The sequence below is a fragment of the Solanum verrucosum genome, unplaced genomic scaffold (genome assembly GCF_900185275.1).
Source record: "Solanum verrucosum unplaced genomic scaffold, falcon-dt-bn FXZP01000287.1, whole genome shotgun sequence".
In the NCBI taxonomy this organism is placed as follows: Eukaryota; Viridiplantae; Streptophyta; class Magnoliopsida; order Solanales; family Solanaceae; genus Solanum; species Solanum verrucosum.
In genome coordinates this window covers 1,901,388-1,922,840 of record NW_026020292.1, presented here as the reverse complement: position 1 = coordinate 1,922,840, position 21,453 = coordinate 1,901,388, and the positions used below count along the sequence as shown (strand labels likewise).

The following is a 21,453-nucleotide window of genomic DNA, read 5'->3' as shown; positions in this document are numbered from 1 at the left end:
AGAAAATTACGTTGTCTAACCTTGAAATGTCAATCTCCAGCAATTCATTTGGAAATGTTAGAGAGAACAGCTCAACTTAATGAAAGAATTAGAAACAGTGAAAACACTGTATTCTCTAATATATATATATATATTATATATATATATTGCGACTCATTCTTCTGTTTCTTATATGGAAGACCTTATCCTCAGTAACTGAATTCTTTGAGGACAATTAGTTTTGGCTTGATTTCTTGTAAGAGCGAATATCTGTAATTGGGATTTAATGATACAAGTTAAACAAAAATGGAAAGCAAATAGCTGGAATTGCCCATGAACAGCTTGCTCTAGATTCAAATGGAATCAACAGTGTATAGAAAGAAAAGAGAGGGAGAACTTGTTATTGATAATACTTACAACGTGCTTTAGAATGGAATGAAATCTACCTACTCATAGAATGAATGAACAAATGGAAAATATCTCGAAGTTAGTAATAACTAACTCGTAACAAACCTAACAGCTTGAATATTCACTTGACTTCACTTAACAGCCCAACTATCTTTTATCAACTAACTGATTCCTTGAGCACCAATCTGGCAAGTTACACTTTTAGGATCACATCAAAAGTTTCCACATTTTAATCCTTGAGGTCAAGGATTGTTTGAAGACGAATAATGGCTTGTCCTATTTTTATTACTAGTAAAATCACCCGCACCTTGCGCGGGAATTTAATATCACGGAATTTATAAAATAATACTTACAACCTATCAGTTATTAAAACTAAAACACTATATTTTCTTACATACAAGATTACATAGTAACAAACATTAATAATGTAAAGGAAGATGATAATTATAACATCTTATCATTTATCCTTCAATCAATCATCTTTAATTTGATTTTATAATTTATCCTTTTGATTCTAGGAAGTGTTACTATTTAATATTTTTGGGGAATCAAATGAACATCATATTAAATTTTCTATTAAATAAATAATCGTTGGTGAAGGGATAAATGTTGACACCCAATTTTGGACCTCCACAATATAAATTAACCATCATGCTTCTTAAATTTCAAACGATTTGAAATAACTGACTTTATAAAATTTAAAATATTTTCCAAGTCATTTCAAATAATTTTGTCATTTTTATAGTTTTTAAATTAATTTATATAGTCTATAAAAATTTGTATACATTTATTATATTTTATTAATATTCGAAAACCATCTCAAAAAGATTTTGTTAAATATTTGGTTAATTAGTTTAGTTATATAATAGTTTATATTTTAAATTATTTAGTTTATAATTAAGTTAATTATTTTATTTTGTTAAGAGTAAGAAGCTCATTAGTTAATTTATATTAATTCATCTTATTTAATTACTAGCCAATTTACTAAATAAATTCAATTTGATTACATTCATAATTCATTGGCTAAATTCGTATTGCAATTGACCACTCAATTCGGTTAAAATTGTAACTTATTAGCCAAATCCCTTAAACCCATTTGAGACCAAATTTTGGGCTTATTTCTTCAGTCCAACCAAGCCCAAATTCTACTCTAAATCCCAGCAGCCCACCAATTCCAAAATCAAATAACCCAAGCCCACCAGACTTCACCAAATACGTACAACAACAATACCCAACCCATTCAATACAACAACAGTACCAAACGACCCCTGAACGTTTTGGTCTTCTTCTTCACACAGTAAATGAGCAGAAACCCAGCATTGTTGTAACTAGAAACGAGTCAACAGCCCAGAAAATCGCGTCCAGCAATCCAGCGAGAACGAGCCCAAATCCAGACCAGCTCACTCGCGCGTCGTCTTTCTCTACCTGTACGAAGCTTGTACAACCAACAACTTTTATTCGTCCTTCGCAGCCAGGTAGAGTAATCTCAACGCCTCGCTCGTCCTTGTCTCGAGATCGAGGGCTCCCTTTGTTTGTCTGTTGCAATTTGTTGAAGAATGTGGATGAATTCGTACAGTGATCTCTTATCCTTTTAGATTTTGATTTGGAATTCAAATTTCTCTTGTTCTTAACTGATTACTCACCCCTTCTCCCCCAAAAAATCGAACCCTAGCTTCCCTCTATATAAACTCTCTTCTTTCTTAGTATTAGGGGTTGGTGATTTCTTAGTTTTGGTTTCCTAAAAAAATGATACATAAAAGAAACAGTGAGAAAAGTAAAAACAGAACAAAGTTAGAACATAGGTAGACAAAAAGAAAAAGTTAGGAAGATAATATCCCTAGCTAAAGTTTCTGGGTCTACTAGTTTGGATATTGATTTTTTTTGCCGGAATCTCTCCTTGGGGTGGTGGAATCGCTCTTAAGCTCGTCGGTTCCAGTTCACTGCCCCCGGAAAGGTAACATTCCTTTTCTGATTTTTGTTTTTATTGTCGTGAGTTAAGAATTGCTTGGTTTTCTAGTTTGATGTGGTGATCTTTCCACTCAATTGATGAAATGACTGTATGATTCTGGGTCGTATAGGGAATTTGAGTGTTAGAATTTTGGGATTTTTGACTGGTCATCAACTGTAAATCCATGGTGTAGCTCGTCTGCGATTCAAATGTTGTTGTGGGTTGGTAGGTCATGATTTTGTCTTTTATATATATATATATATATATATGAAGGTTGTTCTCATTCTCTGTTTATTTCAGCTAGTAGAAGTCGTATGAGTCGAGTTGTTTACTGCTTTATTTTCCTTTTCGTGATGTCTGCGCTTTCATGTATAGAATTAAGTATCTTAGTCTATCTGTTAGTATTTTGCATCTTTTAAATCTCGTTTCTAATAATATTGGTGGTATATTCCTTGTTATCTTTCATGCCTAGTTAGCTTATGATGAGTTTTATTGGGTTAAAGCTGAGTTTAAGATGAGTCGGAAAGCTATTTGTTTCAAGTTGTTGGAACATTTTTCTTGTGTTAAATTCTCACTGTCAAAGTATTCTGTTATGCTGATTAGTTTTTTTTTACTTATATATCCTCATCATTTTCACCCTTAAAACATGTTAAAAAAATGAGATTTTATTATATGTATCTAAGTTAGCTTCAACTCAATTGGTAAATGGCTATCCCTTTCTTCCATTCTTCATGTTTCTTAGGTGATTATCTCGCTGCCTAGAGTTACCAGTTTTGATAGTCCGAGCTATTTTTCTGCCTAATATTTTAGTTCGCTAAAGTTCGAGTTTTGTTCTTATGATTACTTGAAGCATGAATTTATTGTTGTTAGTCTTTCATGTGTATAGTATGCCGATCTCTTTAAATATAACATAAGCTGCTAGTAATTCGATTACACCTTATTTAGTTTTTCAGTTTGTTTATTTGAAATAAAGGAGGGGTTTGCGCTTAGTTAAATCCAAATGAGATGCATTTTAGCTTTTTCTTTCGAGTAGTTATTGTTCCCTGCTCTAAGAATGATCAACTTGAATAATTTTAATCCCTTTATTAGCATGTGTGTGGGCTCATCTTGTTTAATGACATTTGTATAAGATTAGATAGTGACTAGCTAGTATGCTAAATTATTATTATTAGTGTTATTATTATTATTATTTGGGTTCTTAAGTTTGGTTAGTATTATTTTTAGTTGTTTTGTCGCCTATTGGCAGCTTATAAATTTATTATTGTTGTCTTTATTTTTATTAGTTTGTTACATGTTTAGAGTTTCACTAATCACCTATTATGTGTTTTCGGATAAAGTGAATGGTATTAATTGCCTTCTAATCTTTTCTTTTACTTTCTTTTCATGTATATGAATCCATAATGTACTCTTTCCTCCTTGCATCTCCGAATTGAGCCAAAGACCCAATTTTCCTTCTGTTAAGTCAACTGCGTCAAGGGGAACCGAAGAATAAGTCCATGAATTCGGCATACATGGGTCGTAAACAAAATACAGGAAATTGGAGTTGAAATACGAGGATATACATCAATATACACCAAGTGTATATGTTGTATATATCTCATAATCAGGCCTAAAAGCCCATCCCTTTCTTTGATTTGTATTTTGTTATTTTGGGCCTAAGCCCCCTTGTATTTTAATTATTAATATTTTGTTAATTTAGGACAGGTGGAAGATAGGCCCAAGGCCCAAAGAAATCAGTTTTAGGATTAGTCTAGGACAGGTACTAAGTATTTGGACCCAAAACTGAAATGAGACCCAAGTACTGGTCCAGACGGACAGAAAACCAGACTTGGGCCCAAATTTCTCTCTCCTTATTACTTATGTCTTATGTTTGTTTAATTGTCATTATTTGCTTATTTGCTAGTTAATTCTAAAGTTATTCCCTAAACCAATTCTCCAAAAGATAACCACTTTAAATTGATTTACTTATATTTCCCTAAAAATTGAAAAGACATTTGTTTTCTTTCTTAAATTACTTTGAGATATTTTACTTAATTAATACCCTTATAATATTTTTCTTCCCCTTCAGAATGATTTTATGTTTTAAAATTGTTACTTTCTCAATTTTAATTAAGTTGCTTGTTTTCTTAAAATAGTTAGTCAAATAGTTAATTACCGGATAACCGCATATTAGCGAATGTTCTAGATGCTTTAATACCCTTTCTAGAACATTAATATGAACCTCGAACCCCCTTTTGTAATTTCATTAGATTTTCTATTTTTAATTTTTTGAAATAGTAGTTTTATTAATTTTTCTTTAAAAATTAATTGGCGACTCTTAAAATCAATCAAAATAATGTTTGTTAAATAAAACAGAATGACGACTCCGCTGGGGAATTGAATAGGTTCTAACATTAAAATTAAGTTATTTGGCTATGTGTTTAATTGTTTACTTATTTTATTTATCGTATATTATAAATTTTTGCATTTCATGACATCTTATTCCGTCAAACGGCAAATAGTTTGCATTAGGAAAAAAAGTGATTACGTGACTTTCCACAGCTGTCCTTCAGAAAAACACCTTTGAATTCTTTTGAAGTGATAAACGAATAGTTGACTTATGGTCATCCAACGTCGTTTATTATACTTCACCCCGTAGTTTGTCCAACTCGGGTTCTCGATCTTTGAAGAACCAACTCATAGTCAACTAGCGTAGAGTGAAACCAAATCCTTTTTAATGCATTGAACTAAGATGACCCAACATCCAAGATGTGTTGGGCCCATTAGAGAGACCACCTTGAGTCCAAAATGGCTCATGACCTAAACGGACGATCATACTTATGTGTTTTAATTTGAAGGATGCATACGTCGTTGGGCAAATCATTGTCTCTCGGGGTTGAAAGTCTTTTTAAGTTAGCTCACTTTAGTTAAATATAAAGGTTTTCATGAGCTATCATTTGCATCCAAAGATGACGAGAAGTTCAAGAAAAATGGATTTTCCATAGAAGCATAGCTTATGATTGTATCCATGAGTGAGATTGATTATTTGTATCCCTTTCCCCTATTATGTATTCTCATTCAGTTTATTCATAAAATTTGTATAATTTGGATTTTAGGTGGCAATGGAATGTTTCAAATGACGTATACATCTCTCAAATCGTTAGTCCTACCCTTGGCATAAAAGGGTCACATATCTGTTTAGAACGCGCAATAACTATTTATGTGTTATAACTGCTTGTATGAATATGCTACTTTATTTGAAGATATTCTAGCTCACTTCTCTTCGAATTGTCTTTAGAACCCTTAAGCACAAATATCTAGTTACTATAAAAAACGCGTCCAATTATTCTTCGAGTCTTTAGTTTCCCAACAAAATTCGAACTTCAATTTTCAAATCTCACTTTCTCATTTCAGAAAAAAGGTTAACCCTTTATCTTAGATCGAATAGAGATTAAAGTTGGTCGAACTATATAGGATCGAAATTCTCCCTCGTGAGATATGTAGCCAACTTTTCTAAGCTCGGTCCTTATATTTTTGAGAAATTTTATCTTTTCCAACTCTTACAAAGAAATTAGAGTTATATCTCAGTCAAAATTCAGAAGTGCGAACGAAAGACACAATCGACTTATCTCGACTCAAGTCGACATTTCCGATTCACTAAGCTCAAAATCAAATAGACAAATTCATGTCTATTTAGTCATTTCTCTGTATTGTGGGCTAGTTTATTTTCAAATGAAACAACTCTTACGTATTTACAATGTCATATTTTGTATTATTTATCATCGACACAGACCAACACATTTGCCTTTGAGTTGTTTTTCTTTGTTAGGTACTCAAAATTGATCTGTGTTGAGAAAATGACAGAACATCCATACTTCACAAGGTCCAAAGATCCTAAGGATTCCTTCTCCGACCAATGTTTGTCAAAAGGCAAAGAGAAAATGGTTGAAAATGTTGAGAATAATGATTTGAATGAAATTACTGTGAATGACCCTATCATTGCTGAACAGAACAAGTTGATAGCACAATTGTTTCAACAGATTGCTGAAATGAAGGCTGAAATAGATAAGACCCAAGATTTGACAAATCTGTCTATCATTGCCAACACGCCTACTCTAGACAACGAAAGGCCTCCACTCCATTTTTCTACTTCGGATCCAACATCTGACTATTTCTTAAACAATTCGTCCACCGCTACAAATTCAAAACCTCTCATCATCGACTTAACCACCCTTAACCCACATCATGCTAACTCCTCACACCAAAAGTTACCTACTCCCCAAAATCTAAATACCAACATTTTCTAGAATTTTCCTTCGGTCCATCAAACCCCTACTCAAATTGTCCAAAATCCACCTACCACTCAACCCATTCCTCTAAAATCTACTTGTCATATTTCAATATCGCCAGAATCATACCCTCAATTTATCACACATTTTGAACTCGTTGATTGTGAGAAGAAGGGGAAGGAGTAGAAGGTCATAAAAAGAAAGATTGAGCAAGGCATCATAGAGGAAGTCATGAATGCAATGAAGGACTTTCAATATACCCCATACATTGTGGGGTTGAATTATGAAGATTTGTGTCGCCATCCACATTTAGAGATTCTAGAAGGTTTTAAAGTACCAAAATTTGACATTTTTAGTGGAGTTGAAAATTCTTTGACTCATTTGAGGGATTATTGTGATCAACTCATTGGTGTAGGGAAAGATGAAGTTTTGTTGATGTGACTCTTTAGTCGAACTCTAAAAGAAGAAGCATTTGAATGGTTTATTTCTAAAGAAATCAAGCAATGGCCAAGTTGGAACGCTTTGGCTAAAGACTTCATTGAAAGGTTTGGTTACAATGTAGAATTCATCCCTGATCGATACTCTTTAGAGAGAATCAAACAAAATTCTACCGAAAGCTACTGAGAATATGCCTATCGTTGGAGAAGAGAGGCTGCAAAGGTTAGACCTCCCATGACCGAGAAAGAAATCATTGAAGTTTTTGTGCGCAATCAAGAGTTGGAGTACTACAATAGGATGTTGCTCATTTTAGGAGAAAAGTTCAGTGAGATAGTCAAAATTGGTGAAACTATTGAAGACTGTCTCAAGACCGGAAAAATCTTCCGAATGACTCCCCAAGATGAATCCTCGAGATCATTGAGGAGGAAGAGGGAAGATGTATCCTCTATCTCATTTGAATCAAGCAAAAAAGCAAAGAGGCATGTCGATCTCAATGTTTGAAAGTCTTTACCATTCAAAACCTACCATTTAGCTCCACAAAATCCTCACTCCATCCAACCAGATTACCAAGCTCCACCACCATATTATCCAAATTACCAAGCTCCATTGCCAAATTACCCAAATGCTCAATCAAGTTACCAAGATGCATTGCTAAATTACCCAAATGCTCAATCAAGTTACCAAGATGCATTGCTAAATTACCCAAATGCCCCTTATAGCTACCAAGCTCCACAATACCAAAATTTCCAAACACCAGCACCTACTAGCCAAAATCCTCCCAGTTACCACCAAGTACCTCCATCTTCACGAAATAATTACAATCTTTCTTGTCAGAAGTTTTTGAAGAAACCTTCTCGAGTCTTTACTCCTTTGGTTGAAAGTCGAACTCAACTCTTTGAGAGATTGAAAGTGTTTGGTCTGATACGAACAATTGATCCAAAAAATATCAATGTCAATTACAGGCTTTACAGGCCCGATCTTCATTGTGCTTACCATTCAGGAGGTGTAGGACATACCACTGAGGATTGCATCAACTTGAAGCATAAAATTCAGGACTTGATTGATCAAAGAATTGTTACTCTTTAAGCTATCACTTCCAATGCCGATGATAATTCACTGTTGAATCGTGGATGATTCGTTATTAACATGATTGACCCAAAGTTTCAAGCACATCCCCCTCAAAACGTCCAAAGTATCGCCAAATGCCTCCACCTCAACAAGGACGTTATGATCCTCCTCGTCCACGTAATGAGAAAAAACCTGCTCGAAATTTTACTCCTCTTATTGAAAGTCGGACGAAGTTGTTTGAACGATTGAGTGCGGCAGATATTATTCATTCGGTTAAGTCCAAGCCAGTTGATACTAGCTCATGATTTTATCGAGCCGATCGAAGGTGTGCGTATCATTTCAATAATGTTGGACATGATACCGAAGACTGTATTAATTTGAAGCATATGATCCAGGACTTGATCGACCAAAAAGTGGTCAGGACCGTTGTACCCAACGTCAACAGTAACCCTTTGCCAAATCATGGATGCGTCACTATAAATATGATAGAGACGAAGGATGAGTGGTGCATAGTAAAGACGATAGTTTCGACTGGTCCTGACTACCTTCAGAAAATTGTAGTTTCTCCAAGCATAAGTGAGAAACTCAATTTTACGAGCATGATACCCCATCAAGCTTTTGCTTCTATGTCAAGAGAGGGTCAGAACAAGTAGGGATTAATCATGTTTCACCAAAGTTTTTGCCTCATTTATGCCTCTCCTTTCTGGTAGAGGTATATGCCAATGATGACGGTCTTGGAGAAGGAATTGGGGATTTTTGTGAAGAAGGTGATACTGCGCCCAAGAAGATGATCGAAACACCAGGCATACGAGACGCCAAGCCAATGGAGCAAGTTTTTCATTGGACCTCCACTCCGCTCTTGATTCCTCGCTCATCTTGATAGACAAAGATGAATCTTATGTTATTTTTAAAATCGATGGTCGTTCGAAAGAGGCCCGAGACCCACCCTTTATGCAATTTTACTTGTTTAAGTTTTAATTTCCCTCGTGATGTTTTGAAAAAGGCAAAATGTCCCATGGTCATGGCCAAAGTTCGTATTTACTTATTTTCAATGAGAGCCTCTTATATTGGGAAAATTTATTTTGTTTGCTTTAATTTTTCTATCTAACAGTTTTTGTTTTTTTTTTATTTTTCAATAAAAATAATTTATAAACCTTTCAATATCATGTCATGTCACAAGCTGAATGAACAAAATGAGGTAGATGAAGATGAGTTTGAAGGGTATGACGAGGAAATCATGATATTCGATCACCTTGTCAAAGATTTGAACCAGTTCGAGATTCAGGATAAGTCGAATATGAATGAGACAGAAACTGTAAATCTAGAAAAGGATGACTATGTCAAAGAAGCCAGAATCAGGGCCATCTAAGAGAAACTCGGTAAAGAGATCTCAACAATTTACTTAGAAGATATATCAATGCATTTATTTGATCAAATATCGTGGTTGAACATAGACATTCATCTCAAGTTGTCAATCGACTCAGATACTATCAAGAGCAGTTATATTTGAAGATTCAAAGTTTCTTTTATTTGTTTCCTTGTAATCACATCATTTGTTTGTAATCATCTTATGTTCTGTAGTTAGAAGATTTTTCTTGTCTTGAACTACGTTCAACCTGAATTCGCAAGAATGAGATACGTAGGCAGCCTTTATCGAACTCGATCGGTCCTTTGTTTTGTTTTCTTATTTTGTTAATATTTTAGGGGGAACTACATTTAACTTGATTCCTGCCTCAACGGGATACGTAGGCGCCATAACGACTCGGTTATATCTCCCGTAAGATTTCTATTTTTCTTACAATAGAAACTAGGACAGGATTTTTGAGAGGGACTCAAAAATTCTCAAGAAGAAGATCTCTCCAACAAGTCAAGACTGAAGTTTCATTGAGAATTGTAACTGAGACAGAATTTTTAAGAAGATCTCAAAAATTTCGAGATACATTCATCAACAGTTTGAGATACCCCAAGACTTCTAACTGGGACAGAAATTTTTGATGATGGCATCAAAAATTTCTTCAAGCATCACTAGAAGTTTGTAGTAAATTTCGAGCATAGTAAAAGTTTAAAGCTAACTTCAAATAATCTCAGGCATCGCTAAAGTTCATAGTCAATTACAACAATCTCCGATACCTTTGGATCTTAGAGTCAACTGCAAAATCTTTCATTTATAGCAGATTTCGGGGGGACCATGTCACAGATTTTCAAAACTTTAAGGATCATTTGAATTCTCTAGAACAAGCTATCGAATACATCGAAGTTTTGAACCAAGGATGTTCATTTAAGCTATGCATGAAATTTGAAAATGACTTTTTCAAAGTTGATTTTGAATTTATTTTTTTATTTATTTATTTTTGATATGTCAAACTTTTCGTATAATTTCATCTTATGTCTATCAAGAAGCAAGAGATTAGAGTGATCAACCGAAGATATCAAGACAAGGAGAAAGCGATCGAAGAACTCAACATATATCAGTTTGTTTTTAACTAATAATTTTTTTGTGGATGCAGGTTTATAAGTTTGCCTCAAGATCATCATGTTTCTCTATTCAATGAATATGGAGAAGTCAATAGGGCGAGGAGCTCCCCAAAATTGACAATTTTTTTGTAAATACAGGAAAGTCATTAAGGTTTTTCAAAAGAAAAGAAAGAGTTCAGAATACGAGCAATGACACCTCGTTCAAATCTCCATCAAAGCATGAGCAAGTGAACATCACTCCTAAGATGTACAAACATCTATAATGACATCAAATTACATTTTTTCAGCATAAAAAACATTTGAGGAATATTCACAAATCGTGTTGATATCAGACGCAGTAATGTGAAATTCCTTAGAGGGACATTTCTACAGTATTATCAAATGAGATAATATCACCCATGTGAGGGACATCATCGTCATTTTATCGATAGAATATCGATATGATCCCGCCAATAGATCATCAATGAAGAATCATCATCCTATCAATGGAGCATCAACGTCATCATCCAGAGTGACATCAACATAATCCTACCAATAGATCATCAACGAAGAATCATCGTCCTATCAATGAAGCATCAACATAATCCTATCAATTGATCATCAACGAAGAATCACCGTCCTATCAATGGAGCATCAACGTAATCCTACCAATGGATCATCAATGAAGAATCATCGTCCTATCAATAGAGCATCAACATAATCCTACAAATTGATCATCAACGAAGAATCATCATCCTAGCAATGGAGCATCAACATCATCCTACCAATGGGGCATCATCATCCTATCATATAGCAGTATTATCCTACCAATGGATCATCATATTTCTATCAATGAAGCATCATCATCCACATCATATCAAGTCATCATCTACTACATCAAAATCGATGAAGGCTGACGTCAGAACATTTATAGAAAAAAACATATGTCGAATATGATAAAACATATCACTTTTCTATTTAAATTACAGTTTCTGCTAACAGGTTTATTTCATTCTTTGTCGAAAGCATCCAAAAGGATGAATTCTCAAATCAAACCACAGGTGCAAGCGACATCAAAAAAGATGCAACACAAAGTGGAATTTTTTTCTTAGCGTGAGCTGAGAAATGAATATTATCGAGTCATCCACCTCGTTACAGTTGGATAATCATCGAGTCATCCACTTCGATATAGTTGGATAATCATTGAGTCATCTAGCTCATTGCAGAGATTACCGGAGTTTGCCATGCAGAAAACAAGCAATGACATCTCCAAATCTGCAACAAATCATGAGTTGTAACGGACATACTGTGTTCGAAAGCGGTATTCATTATTTTTATTTTCTCATCTAGTTGAAAAAAATATTTATGTTTATTCATAAATATATACTTATTTATTATATGCATGATCTTTCTTTATTTTTTACTCAAATCGCTAACTAGAGCGGCATTATTCTACTAATTATTTACTTTGAGTGTGCAGACATATACTGAACATACTTATGTAACATCTTTCACAGCAAGAGTAACTGAAAAGCATTGTAAGAGATGCTACCACTTTTTCCAATTACAGTTTCTACTAATAGGTTTATTTCAGTCTTTGTCGAGAGCATCCAAGAAAATGATTTCTCAAATCAAACCACAGATGCGGACGACATCAACAAGGATGCAGCACAACGTGAAACTTTTTCTTAGCAGCGAACTGGAACATAATCCAAAGTGGAGTATCAAACTCTTAGGACGCGAGCTAAGGAGCGACTTCCACCACAATCAAACCACACCCTTATCAGAAGGCATGTGGGTTTTTCTTTGAGTTTATCGATTTCATTTTCGCATCTGGAAAATTTTGGTTTTCATCGGAGGCAACTTTCTGATCCGAGTGACGATGCATCAAGAGCTTTGAAAATTATGTCCGTGTAAGTTCTTACTTATGGATGTGAAGAGCTCCACATTCATGGTTAAGAGGTTGCAAACCTCTTTTTCATAATTCTACTTATTTGTCACTCTTCCTAACCGAAGGTTATCTTGCATACTCAATTTCTTTTGCAACCGATCGAGTCGAACTACAAACAACATGATTCATAAGGTTTAAGGATATGTAGGCGGGCTCAATGTTGAAAACTTGGTTGCATTTCATCATTCCCTCTTAAATCTTATTCTCGAGCATTCCAGTCTATCCCTAATTCGATATTGGGAGAGCTTTTGAACACTTTCAGAGTCATGCGATAAATCAAGTATATCAAACTACAAGTGGCCTGAATTCTCATATAGCATGAGATATGTAGGGAACCCACTTCCGGGGTTCGACCATAATTCCTAAAGTCTGTACCAAATCCTTTTTCTAAAGAATAAAGATGTGGTCGGTCAAAATTGCACTTGTCAATTTCATTTGCCTCAAATTTCTTTCATAAATCTAAGTCAAACGAGGGACAGTTGTTGACACCCAATTTTGGACCTCTACAATATAAATTAATCATCATGCTTCTTAAATTCCAAACGATTTGAAATAATTGACCTTATAAAATTTAAAATATTTTCCAAGTCATTTCAAATAATTTTGTCATTTTTATAGTTTTTAAATTAATTTATATAGTCTATAAAATTTTGTATACATTTATTATATTTTATTAATATTCAAAAACCATCTCAAAAAGATTTTGTTAAATATTTGGTTAATTAGTTTAGTTATATAATAGTTTATATTTTAAATTATTTAGTTTATAATTAAGTTAATTATTTTATTTCATTAAGAGTAAGAAGCTCATTAGTTAATTTATATTAATTCATCTTATTTAATTACTAGTCGAATTTACTAAATAAATTCAATTTGATTACATTCATAATTCATTGGATAAATTCGTATTGCAATTGACCACTCAATTCGGTTAAAATTGTAACTTATTAGCCAAATCCCTTAAACCCATTTGAGACCAAATTTTGGGCTTATTTCTTCAGTCCAACCAAGCCCAAATTCTACTCTAAATCCCAGCAGCCCACCAATTCCAAAATCAAATAACCCAAGCCCACCAGACTTCACCAAATACGTACAGCAACAATACCCAACCCATTCAATACAACAGCAGTACCAAATGACCCCTGTACGTTTTGGTCTTCTTCTTCACGCAGTAAACGATCAGAAATCCAGCAACACAGTAATTAGAAATGAGTCAGCAGCCCAGAAAATCGCGTCCAGCAGTCCAGCGAGAACGAGCCCAAATCCAGACCAGCTCACTCGCGCGTCGTCTTTCTCAACCTGTACGAATCTCATACTGCCAGCAGCTTTTATTCGTCCTTAGCAGCCAGGTGGAGTAATCTCAATGCCTCGCTCGTTCTTGTCTCGAGATCGAGTGGCTCCCTTTGTTTGTCTGTTGCAATTTGTTTGAAGAATGTGAAGTAATTCGTACAGTGAGATCTTATCCTTTAAGAATTTGATTTGGAATTCAAATTTCTCTTGTTCTTATCTGATTACTCACCCTTTTTTTCCCCAAAAAATTAAACCCTAACTTCCCTCTATATAAACTCCCTTCTTTCTTAGTATTAGGGGTTGGTGATTTCTTAGTTTTGGTTTCCTAAAGAAATGATACATAAAAGAAACAGTGAGAAAAGTAAAAACAGAACAAAGTTAGAACATAGGTAGACAAAAAGAAAAAGTTAGGAAGATAATATCCCTATAGCTAAATTTTTTGGGTCTACTGGTTTAGATATTGATTTTTCTGCCGGAATCTCTCCTTTGGGTGGTGGAATCGCTCTAAAGCTCGTCGGGTCCAGTTCGCTGCCCCCGAAAAGGTAACATTCCTTTTCTGATTTTTGTTTTTATTGTTGTGAGTTAAGAATTGTTTGGTTTTCTGGTTTGATGTGGTGATCTTTCCACTCAATCGATGAAATGGTTGCATGATTCTGGGTTGTATAGGGAATTTGAGTGTTAGAATTTTGGGATTATTGACTGGTCATCAACTGTAAAACCATGGTGTAGCTCGTCCGCGAGTCAAATGTTGTTGTTTAGTTTCGTTTGTTTGAAGTCTTGATGATTCCATTTTATAACAGGCTAATTTCTCTCATTTAAGGTCTCTTATCTCGCTATTAATCTCGTCTTGTTGGCTGTGGGTTGGTAGGTCATCATTTTGTCTTTTTTTTTATATATATATATGAAGGTTGTTATCATTCTCTGTTTCTTTCAGCTAGTAGAAGTCGTATGAGTCGATTTGTTTACTGTTTTATTTTCCTTTTCGTGATGTCTGCGCTTTCATATATAGAATTAAGTATCTTAGTCTATCTGTTAGTATTTTGCATCTTTTAAATCTCGTTTCTAATAATATTGGTGGTATATTCCTTGTTATCTTTCATGCCTAGTTAGCTTATGATGAGTTTGATTGGGTTAAAGTTGAGTTTAAGATGAGTTGGAAAGCTATTTATTTCAAGTTGTTGGAACATTTTTCTTGTGTTAAATTCTCACTGTCAAAGTATTCTGTTATGCTAATTAGTTTTTTTTTACTTATATATCCTCATCATTTTCACCCTTAAAACATGTTTAAAAAAATGAGATTTTATTGTATGTATCTAAGTTAGCTTCAATTCAATTGGTATTTGGCTATCCCTTTCTTCCATTCTTCATGTTTCTTAGGGTGATTATCTCGCTGCCCAGAATTAACAGTTTTGACAGTCCGAACTATTTTTCTGCCTAATATTTTAGTTCGCAAAAGTTTGAATTTTGTTCTTATGATTACTTGAAGCATGAATTTATCGTTGTTAGTCTTTCATGTGTATAGTATGCCGATCTCTTTAAATATAACATAAGCTGCCAGTAATTCGATTACACCTTATTTAGTCTTTCAGTTTGTTTATTTGAAATAAAGGAGGGGTTTGCACTTAGTTAAATCCAAATGAGATGCATTTTAGCTTTTTCTTTCGAGTAGTTATTATTCCCTGTTTTAAGAATGATCAACTTGAATATTTTTTTAATCCCTTCATTAGCATGTGTGTGAGCTTATCTTGTTTAATGACATTTGTGTAAGATTAGATAGTGACTAGCTAGTATGCTAAATTATTATTATTATTATTATTATTATTACTTTTTGGGGTCTTAAGTTTGGTTAGTATTATTTTTAATTGTTTTGTCGCCTATTGGCAGCTTATAAATTTATTACTGTTGTCTTTATTTTTATTAGTTTGTTACATGTTTAGAGTTTCACTAATCACCTATTATGTGTTTTCGGATAAAGTGAATGGTATTAATTGCCTTCTAATCTTTTCTTTTACTTTCTTTGTATGTATATGATTTCATAATGGAGTCTTTCCTCCTTGCTTCTTTGAATTGGGCCAAAGGCCCAATTTTCCTTCTGTTGAGTCAACTGTGTCAAGGGGAACCGAAGAATAAGTCCATGAATTCGGCATACATGTGTCGAAAAAAAAATACATGAAATTGGAGTTGAAATATGAGTATATACAGCAATATACACCAAGTGTATATGTTGTATATATGTCATAATCGGGCCCAAAAGTCCATCCCTTTCTTTGATTTATATTTTGTTATTTTGGGTCTAAGCCCCCTTATATTTTAGTTATTACTATTTTGTTAGTTTAGGACAGGTGGAAGAAGGGCCCAAGGCCCAAAGAAATAAGTTTCAAGATTAGTCTAGGACAGGTACTAAATATTGGGCCTTTGGACCCAAAACTGAAATGAGACCCAAGTATTGGTCCAGGCGGACAAAAAACCAAACTTGGGCCCAAATCTCTTTCTTCTTGTTACTTATGTCTTATGTTTGTTTAATTTTCATTATTTGCTTATTTGCTAGTTAATTCTAAGGTTGTTCCCTAAACCAATTCCCCAAAAGATAACCACTTTAATCGATTTACTTATATTTTCCTAAAAATTGAAAAGGTATTTGTTTTCTTCCTTAAATTACTTTGAGATATTTCACTTAATTAATGCCCTTATAATATTTTCCTTCCCCTTCAGAATGATTTTAAGTTTTAAAATTGTTATTTTCTCAATTTTAATTAAGTTGCTTGTTTTCTTAAAATAATTAGTCACATAGTTAATTACCGGATAACCGCATGTTAGCGGGTGTTCTAGATGCTTTAAAACCCTTCCTAGAACATCAATATGAACCCCGAACCCCCTTTAGTATTTTCATTAGATTTTCTGTTTTTAATCTTTTGAAAAAGTAGTTTTCTTAATTTTTCTTTAAAAATTAAGTGGCGACTCTTAAAACCAGTCTAAATAATGTTTTTTTAAATAAAAAAAAGTAAAAATTTTAAAAGGCTGAAAAAAGTGAACAATATTCTAATTTTAACCGTGTAGAAAATTCAACCCTACCTTTTGCTTTACATGTATCATTTTAAAGTTCCCCATTTAAATGTATCATAAGTAATTATTAAAATGAAAAATTAAAGGGAGAATGTATCATATTGGACAACAATTCAACTTATTATATATACTTGAAAGGGAAAAATATTACACAGAACTATTCAGTTTGTTTGAGTGTTTTTTAAAAATCAACATACCAGAGTGATGAAGTTTAATTTGAAAGTACACTTCTATTCCAATCGCAGTGTCAAGAAACACATCTATTACTTCAAGAAAAGTATTTACAACTTGCAGTAAACTTGAGAATCGGTCCATACTTCATATTGAATATGAACAATTAATTTATTGTGTAGTTATCTATGTCTTTGAGATTAAAAGAGGCTCTAGTCTAGTCATATTCCTCTATAGGTCATCCGGCAAATCCTTGAACCCATGTCAAAAGTTTATTAATTCTTGTCTTTTTTACTTGGTTCACTTTGCACATCAAGGTGCGATAAAGTTTTTAAGGTCTTTATGTCCTTACAATGGCCTACCAAATTTGAATTTTGTATTCAAGAGATGATAGTATAGATCTTTAAGGAATTTTTTTACTGTACCTTCAACAATTTCAGTAGATAAAACTAACATGAATACTCAATTAACGTGTGTTATTTAATCTGTACTAACAAATACTTATAACAATAACTTTCCAGAAACATAAACAACATAGTTTAAAACATGTACTCAAAAACAGCAATTAATAACATAAGCATAAATTAATGACCGTAAAAAAACATACCAGGATCTTTAACAATAGTATGAAAGAGAAAGGAAAAAATTGTGCCCACTGAATGCACAGTGTCCCCTTAAAGAAATTATATCCCTTAAGTACCCGAGGTTTAAGGGATTAGATCCTCTCAGGAACAATTCTATTCACCGGTGTATTGATACAAAAACAATGGTGTCAGTGAGCCACTCAACAGGAGCAAAGTACATGAATATATGAATATTTAATTGGATAGAAAAAGAAGTTAAGAATTTTCGTTGTTTTAAAATGAGTGGAAATTCCTCTATTTATAAACAACAAAGGGTAGTGTGAACAAATATTTATTGTGTCTTATCGGAAATGTCACAACTCTTCAGAAAGGTTATAACCCTTCGGAAAGGTTACAACCCTTCGGAAAGGTTACAACCCTTCTGAAAGGTCACAACCTTTTATAAAAGTCACAACTTTTCATAAAAGTCGCAATTCTTCATAAAAGTCACGATTTTTCATGTAAGGGGAAGACTAGTTTTGAAAATAAATAAATTAAAAGGGAATCCTAGTTTGTGGTGGCGCCACGTAGGCAGGCCTAGGATTCTCTTTTATATATATATATATATATATATATATATATATATATATATGATTTTGGCTTTAAAATAAATGTTTATAAACACTTTTTTTATCTAATCCAAATACTACTTAAGTATTTAAAAGTTGTTTTTGGCATAAAAACCCCTAAAATAAGTCTATCCAAATAATAGGTTGTAAACCATTTGATCAGAAGTTGAATAACAACTTTCCCATGCGTCTGAACCATTCTCATGTCTAGAACTGCCTCAGGCTCCAATAGGACATGGGCACATGGCTATCCTCAAAATGCACTATTGATAAGGTAGTTGAAGTTGTGTAAAAGCCTAACTTCATTTTCAATTGGGAGAAGCGAAAGCATGTCGTCAAAAAAATGTAATCAATCAGAAAAAAGAAAAAATATGAAAATAGTGAATCAAGATCTGGATGGATCCCTATCTTTATCTCTATCCACGGAGATACCTATCTATATGGAGAGAGATCTATCTATGAATCTGCCTAAACTATCCTCTATCCGGATAGATATGTCCCTACGAGCGATTAGACTGATCTTTATATGTTATGGCCACGTCCCTTTCTTACTCCGAAGAAGAAGATTTAGATCTTTCAATCTTATGTCATGAGGTATGTGACCTGTGTTAGGTCCATAAAATATCATAGTTTTTGTTGTTCTATGATTCACCTCCGAATAATGAGTAGATAGTTGTGAAAATTTCTAATATGACATATATTATACTAATATTTTTGAGTTATAGTAGTAGATTTAGACTTTCAAGTTATAACATTAAAAATTTCAGGTTGTAACATATTATTAAAATAAAAAAGTATTTCTAATAATTAAAAACATTTGATTTTGAAAATAATAATCTGATAAAAAGAAATTAAAATAAAACGTTTAGGAATGAAAAAATGAAAAAAAACGGAAATAGGGGATGGCTTTTAAATTTGAATTAAATTAAGATAACTATTAATTAGCACGAATTAAGGAATTTCAAACTAATTAAGAATATTCAGTTTCCTTAATTCACTCCAATTTGTTAAAATTAATTTAAAAATCAGATTTGTTATCCATTTTTGTTTTATGTTTCTCTCTCTTCGTCTTTTCTTCCAGAAATTGAGACTGTCGGCAGTTATTTTTATTTTTTTTTGTTGAAAAACATGTTTTTTTTGGGATGGACAACTACGTATCGATATTAATTAAACATGGCGGAAGATGGATTGCTTCAGGTTATTATTTTTAATTGTTTACTGTTTTTATTTGGATTTCAATGAAATAGAAAAAAATGAAAATGTAAAGCGTAACTACATTGAATGTGATATTTTTTTATGTATAAACAATATGTTTTGTTCATAATACAATATGTTTTTGTATGAGAAATGTATAAATTTTGGTATATATGAATGCTGTATTAAGTATGTATGAAATCTGTTGTATGTTTTTTAAAATGAAATATGTTTGTAGTTTACTGTATGAATGATTCGAGAATGAAAAAATAATGACAAGTGTGTGTAATTTTTTATTTATTTATTATGTAAGACTAATTTTAGCTTTTTTAATGAAACAGGGAAATATGTTGATTTTCAGATGGAGGGGATTATATATGAGTATTCTAGTCTTTATAGTGGTCTAGTAAGTGCGATAACATCGCAGCTAATGATAGATGCTAATATTCACAATATTGAGATAAAATATATAGTTAGTGATAGATGTCCCCCTGTTAGTATCCACAATGATGTAGGTGTGCAGGTTTTTTTAGATCAAAAGAAATCTAATGTAGATTTCTTTACGAAATATCCATTGTGCATAACTTTGAAGAATATAGCAATAGATAATCAGGATTCTGTAGTTGTTGTGGATAGGAGACATTCTGATGTTAGTAGAACACTAACTAACTTTGATTTATACTCTAGCAACTCCATCCGCTTGATAGGAGTGAATTTAGATGGAGTTGTCGATGAGAATACGTATGAAGGAAATGGAGTAATCAGTGACCTTTCTAATTTATTTATAGCTGAAAATCAAATTTACAATGATAAAGAAACACTTATGGAGGTTATGCGACATTATGGAGTTGTGGAAAAATTCAGATTTCTTGTGACTCGTTCTAGTTCATCTTGGTAAGGATTTTATTTTTTGTTTGAATTTGTATTTATTTTGTAGTGTATTTTGTATATAAGTTTTTAATGGATTTTTTTTGTTTTTTAAACAGTTATTACCTGAAGTGTCCTGCTGATAATTGTTCCTGGATGATGAACTCATCATGTTTGAATCAATCGAAGCTATTTAAAATTAGAAAGTACTGTGCGGAACACACTTGTTCCGTTAGAGATAGAGTGTATGCAAGACGTCAGGGAATAACTGACGTTGTAGCTGTTTTAATAATGGATAAATTTATTGATCCATCGACTGTATACACTCCAAAAGATATAGCGGAAGACGTTTTGAAAGTGCATGATGTTGCGCTAACATACATGCAGGCCTGGAGAGCTAAAGAAAAGGCGATAAAATTGGTGCGTGGAGATCCAGCAGAATCATATGCCAAACTTCCAGGTTTTTTTTATAACTTAATTTTGTATTTTATATTACTGACTGAATTGGTGAGAATTTTAAAAATGCAACAATCTGGCATGCAGTTTGTTTACATATTGAATTCCCAATATCCATTTTGTTTACTTTCTGTATCCAATTGGTATCCATTCTATATATAATTTGAATATAATTGGTTTCCATGTTTTATTCAGCTAGTATATTTGTTGTGTTGTAATGTTCAGCTATATAACTATAAAATTAATTGTAAAAACTGAAAAAATTCCAGGTTATCTATACATATTGGAGCAGACATATCCTGGTTCAGTTTTAAAATTAGAAAGGACGGAATGTGATAAATTCTTATATGCATTTGTTGCATTAGAAGCATGTATTAGAGGTTGGGAGTATTGTAGGCCAATTGTAGTTGTTGATGGGGCAGCTTTGAGAGGCGCATATGGTGGTACAATGTTGACTGCAAGCACTATGGATCCAGGAGGTATTTTTTAAAATTTTTACATTTATAATCAACAATAAATTTGTATGATATTTGTTTTAATTAATGCATCAGGTCACATACTTCCACTTGATTATGCCATAGTGGATTCTGAGAATGATGCATCATGGACCTGGTTCTTTGAACAGTTTAGGGAAGCATATGGAGAAAGGGAAAACATGTGTTTTATGTCAGATAGAAACGAGAGCATATGGAAAGGGACTGCAAGA

The 21,453-nt window shown here is 33.1% G+C and overlaps 1 protein-coding gene across 2 annotated transcripts in view; it reads right to left on the bottom strand.

Annotated features, from left to right (window-relative positions):
- Positions 1–21,453, bottom strand: part of LOC125834553 (auxin response factor 8-like) — a 771,942-nt gene that overhangs the window by 581,332 nt on the left and 169,157 nt on the right. The gene's annotated exons all lie outside the window — the stretch shown is intronic.